Source organism: Papaver somniferum, chromosome 3, assembly GCF_003573695.1.
Source record: "Papaver somniferum cultivar HN1 chromosome 3, ASM357369v1, whole genome shotgun sequence".
In the NCBI taxonomy this organism is placed as follows: Eukaryota; Viridiplantae; Streptophyta; class Magnoliopsida; order Ranunculales; family Papaveraceae; genus Papaver; species Papaver somniferum.
The window spans coordinates 41,743,724-41,749,333 of NC_039360.1; the positions used below are offsets into that span (position 1 = coordinate 41,743,724).

Below are 5,610 nucleotides of genomic sequence, written 5' to 3' on the forward strand. Positions count from 1 at the left end.
TAGCTTCAGAACTCCGAATTTCAATCGAGATGCAATGTGGAATGATTATCAGCGTCGTCGCGGCGGCTAATGTTTAACGACTTTTTATTTTGTGAAAATATTTGACAACATGGATATTGTTATTTGCATAATGTTGTTTAAATTCGAGAGCAAAACAAACATAATTCAAGTTATACTTAGGATATCTGTTGGGTGATTGAGATGTTAACCAAATAACTTCTATGTTAATCTGGGATAAGATAAAATTTGAGACAAACATGATCCAAGTTAACCAATTTCTAATTAGATAAAAAATATCTCTACTTAGGAAAAGTTGTTCGCTTTCCAAGATGCCACACAGACCCTTAGGGCCTGTTTGGTACGGTTTTGAAAAACAGTTTTCAAAAATAGTTTTCCACTGTTTTAAAAACATACCATTTTTTCCTTGTTTTCATTTTCTAAAAATTATTTGGTAAACTGTTTTTGAAAACAAGGAAAACCAACTAAATCGGATCAAATGTAAAGATTCGTCTAAGAGATAGTGACATTAGCCATGACTCACTTGCAGTCATTCCCCCATTTCTTACTTTGTTCTGAAAAGAAGAAAAGAAAAAAGAAAAGAAAAAAAGAGAAAACACAGAAAACAATAATTTGTTGTTTTCATTTTTTTGTTTTTAAAAACAGAAAACAGATAGAAAACATTTTCTAAAAATGTCCCTACCAAACGCGTTTTCTCCTGTTTTTTGTTTTCTCTGTTTTTAAAAACAGAAAACTGTTTTTGAAAACTATACCAAACAGGCTCTTAGACTTCGGGCAGTCCGAAACATCATCGTTACTTCAAATGTAAGAAAACGGTATTATTGATAGTTATCAGTTTCAGGAAACCGACAATGTAAGTTTCGGTGAAGGGTAATCTTAGCCGTCAATTCTAATTTTATGGGTTCATTACCTTCGAACAGTTCTTCTAATGAGGAAGGTGATTCATCGGAAGTATATCTCGTATATGAGGAAGGTGATTCTCGGAAGTGGGTATTCAGATAAGATATGAACAAGGTGATTCAAGTTTAACCAGTCAAACCTTAGAAAGCAAAATTAGAAGATTTGGTCAGAATCTTCAGTAAAAAGGTACGAGTACGTGCTTTCGATTTCAATACATTCTTTAGATAATATCGGTTGTCTAATGTTTGTTCATGAGATTAAAAATATATTTGGGGTTTTTGGAAATTAGGGTTAATCATGTTGATTCAGAATTGAATCAATTGATATACTGAATTGCATGTTTCGGTTGTTTATGAAATGGGGATTTGTTATTTATTCTTGATTATGCATATTAGTGAAATGGGTTCTGGCGATTGTGGTCTAATTAGTTCTTAACTAGAGTTTTATGTACAGTTTTAGTTTGAGGTGGATACATTAAAAGCTTCCATGATTCATCCTATCTGATAGTGGTTTTTGATTGTTTCTTTTTGATGTTATTCTTTCTGATTACCTGCTTCCTGTAAATGTCATTATTACATGTTTTTGTTAGGTTCAAATTGTTTGTTCATATGCTTATCATTTGACATCATTCTGTGCTTGTTTCACTGGATTTAATTGTGGTTCTGGATGTGTATCATGATTGTGGTTCTGGATATTGTTTTTCATTCAATATGAACTCTTGAATGGTGGTTCATCATGGTTTGAGTGCATTATGTATGTGTACCATTGTAGTTATACTCAAGACTTACTTGTGCCTTTTAAGACATTGAAACTGAGCAACATGATTTGTGAATTTGCAGTTTGTCTATTTGATTTTTAGTTGAGATGTTTTAGGAAACCTATGTCATTACTCATGTCTCATTTTGTTAGGCAGATGGTTTGTTGGGTTACAGTGACATGTTGTCAAATGTCAATTGTCATCCTCTGATAATTTTCTTTCTGCTGTTTATGTTGTCCTTAACTTACCTTTATTTGCTTAATATTGTATCCATAGACCACTTCTCTGAATGCATCCTCTTAAGTTAGTACATCCTCTTAGATTTTCACTTTTTCCGTTGAGTGTCCATATTATCTGCTTTCCTCTTTTCTAGAGTTATGCAACCTAACATCTTAGGTCTTGCCATGTATGGTTTCAGCTTAACATTTTAGGTCCTGCCATGCTTATATTAAGGCTATGATATTTGTTCTTCTAATCCCAATGCATATGTAAATAACAGATGGCTAGATTTTTAGGAAGTTTTGGTTTATAATAGCTCAACTAACACCGTTTATCGTCCATTTCTTTCTTGTTTTCTAACCAAGGTCAGTTTCAATATGAACCCTTCAATGTTGGTTGTGCTGTTTTTCTATGGATAGTTCTTGGTTAAATGCATTATTTGGTCTACTTAGTAGTTGCATGTGTCATTTGGTTTTGACTCCTGATATGGCTTGAATAATCAATCTAAGCTACTACAACTAGAACGATATTGGCAAACAACATATACAAATAGAAGATATACCTCACATACTTTGCAGTTGTATGTGTCATTTGGTTTCGACACGCCGGGTTTTCTTTGTACTAATAGAAATCACATGATTTAAGTTATGATGGATCTGTGTAGTTTAAATGTATTGTTGCTAAATGTTAGTGTTTTTTGTTTTTTGTTTTGTAGACCTTGTCAAAAAAACAGATTTCAGAGCTCGAGGCTCGCATCTCTCAGCTTGAGGCCTTGTCTAAGTTGGCTTGTGTGCAAGCTCAGTGCAATGGTTTCAAAATTCCATTTAATCCTTCTTTTCCTCAGATGACTCTAAATGAAACCGATAAAAAGCGCGTTGAGACGTTGATCAAATATTACGATGAGGTATTAACATTGTAACATTGTAACCCATCTTTAATTCTCTTGTTTATAACTCATTTGGTTACTAATATTAATTAATTAGGTTATTGGCATCGGGCAGCAGCTCATATGGATCTTAGAAACTGGAATGCAGCCAAAACTGACTTGGGCATGGTGGTGAAGTTGAGACCTGATATACCTCACCGCGATGTATTTGTTTTTCTATACATACACTTGCTATGTTTCTCATTATTTATCATTAAACGTATCATTGACTAATTATTATTAATCCAAGATTTGTACCAGTTTTTATTTTGGAATTATAGACTTGTATCTTGGAAACACTTATTCCGGTCTTCAGTTTCTCGCTACCACCGTTCGCCAATCTGAGCATCAACAGGTGGTCCCCCTCCATGGTTGGCAGGCGTTCTCCGATGATCAAATAATTGAACTTAAAGCACTAATCTGGAATAATACTAAGGAAAAACGAAGATCTGAAAGCATACGACAGTTGAGGTACTTCCGCTTTCATCACTGTAAAGGAAATCTTCACTTATTAATGAGCAACTAATATTTATCTTTCTTGAACTTTTATTTTTTTCATTAGTGCAAAGGTTAAACTTGATCCCTCTTCCACAAAAGAAGAGCAAGACTTGTTCGCGAGTATATTTGAAACTAAAGCACCTTGTAATAATACACTTGAGGTAGAGTCGTATGACATTTTTTCTTATTTGTCATCTATTTTTCTCCCGCTTCCTCTTGTTGTTATCTTTCTTTTTCATTTCAGGTTCCTGAATTCCTCAATTGCCCAGTTGGGTATGCAATGATGGATAAGCCAATGGTTAATAACCTTGGGAGGTCGTATGAATATGACAAAATCAAGGATTACATAGATTCTAAGGTGAGTTTTTGTAACCTTGTTATTCTATTGTTAGACGAACTGTGAATAGATGAACTGCCCTATTAACATGTTCATTTCACCTACTGACACTTTTTTTTTCCAATTTGTAGGGTGGCTGCCAAATCATTGATCCCCTCACTAACCAAATGACATGGGACTTCTCTTTAAACACTGCTCTCAGAGACATGATTAAATGGTTTAAATCTGAAAATGGCTGGGTATGAAGGAGAAGGAAATGAGGTCCCGATGTTTATAAGGTGAAAGAAGAGATATCTTGGTGTTTGTAATGTTTATTTTGATGGAAAATTAGTTAGAGATAGATACTTTCTTTACAAAGAATCGGTGATTTTAGTTACAATGTAGAGCACACTTATAGCTCACTGCTCAGTTACTAGGGTATGGTTTTGGTTTGTCGTTATTACTGTTTAATGTGACCTTTTGAGTATTATAGTAGACTACTTCAAAAACCAAATGAAACCAAAAACTTTTACAAAATTTATTATCAGGCAATCGTGCAGATTGTCATTGTTCGGGATAATTTCTGTATAGCCATACTTTATGAATTACGGTAGAAAAACTCCATATATTAATACACTTGCGGCCTAACAAAATTATTAATACATAGAGGTTATTAGAACTTCTCGAATGGTAAATGTGAATATTTCATATGTGGCATCACTTCTAAGATATTCTTTGAGTATAAAATCCTAAGTATTAGGAAAAGAAAAGTTTTATCTCCAACTCATAGAGTTTTTTTTATTATTTGTTTACTTATTTGTAGGCATGTAATTGGTTAAAATCCTTGCTATTTTTATTTTTCATTGACTTTTATTAACAAAAGTGTGACTAGGATGGGAAGACATCCTCTAAGAGCAAGTCTTATGGTGGAATCCAACCTATTCCAAATGTGGAAAAACCATGGAATGTCAAGTCTAGTGGCTTCCAAGTTGGGGTCTTCCACAGAAAATCCAAGCAAGGTTCCACGGTTTCGTGGAAAGGTTCGTGGAATCCATTTGAACGCCAATAAGAATAGCGTTAAACTCTAATAAGAATAGCGCTAAAAAAACGCTATTAAGAATAACGTTTTTTTTATCCGTAGATTTAAAATGAGTTGTTGAAATCTAACGACTGAGAAAAAAATGCTATTTTTAATAGCGTTTTTTTAGCGCTATTAAGAATAGCGTTTTTTTAGTGCTATTAAGTATAGTGTTTTCACTATTCCACCACTACACTTGCACTTCTATCCACAATTACAAATGTTGAGGTGGCGTGGAAGATGGAACTCTTCCACCATAAGACTTGCTCTAAGTGAATGTGTAAAACTAGAGGTTTACCTAGAGGATGTCTAACTTTTTTTTTGCCACATCATCTTCACATCAATGGGTTGGAGATGATCTTTTATAAATATTATCGTGGATCCTATGTGGATTATGACTTTTTCCTTCACGCACATTCCATTGGAGAAGCTCTTAATATGCAGAGGGTTGCTCATTTCTCTCTCCAAAGTTTTATTCTCTAACTTTTCGACGACGGTAGCAAGGATTCTAACAGGTTACTTAAATTCCAGCTTGTACTCCAATTGCCATGAGCCTTTCGATTCAATGAGTTTTAGAGCTTCTTTTCTCCTTGGTACCTATTTCTATTTCAGTTTTTCCATTATCCTTCAATTAGTTTCAACAGATCTTTAAATCTTGTATTAGGTTGCATTTAGGATTACTTTTCAACCTTTCTACCTTAGGAAATCTCTCTTAGTCTTGTGCTTTTGTTCTTTTTGTTTTGAATCCGGTGGGTTTAATGCTTTGGAGTTCATAAACTCTTCTTGACCATGCTGCATATCTTTTTACTTTAATCATTAGTGAATTGCAACACTATCCTGTTTAGTTTCCTGTTTTCCTAATTTGCTAATTTAATTCGGTATTACCTATTAAGAATTAA

The 5,610-nt window shown here is 33.8% G+C and overlaps 1 long non-coding RNA gene across 2 annotated transcripts; it reads left to right on the top strand.

Annotated features, from left to right (window-relative positions):
• The first annotated feature begins 942 nt into the window (after positions 1 to 942).
• On the top strand, positions 943 to 4,192 carry LOC113355974. Of its 2 annotated transcripts, XR_003362711.1 has the most exons (7): positions 943 to 1,104; positions 2,610 to 2,798; positions 2,878 to 2,984; positions 3,081 to 3,290; positions 3,382 to 3,478; positions 3,562 to 3,675; positions 3,786 to 4,192. It is a non-coding gene; the product is annotated as an uncharacterized LOC113355974 (long non-coding RNA). The 2 variants fall into 2 exon arrangements; XR_003362710.1 differs by having other exon boundaries at positions 2,878 to 3,290.
• The last annotated feature ends 1,418 nt before the right edge of the window (positions 4,193 to 5,610 follow it).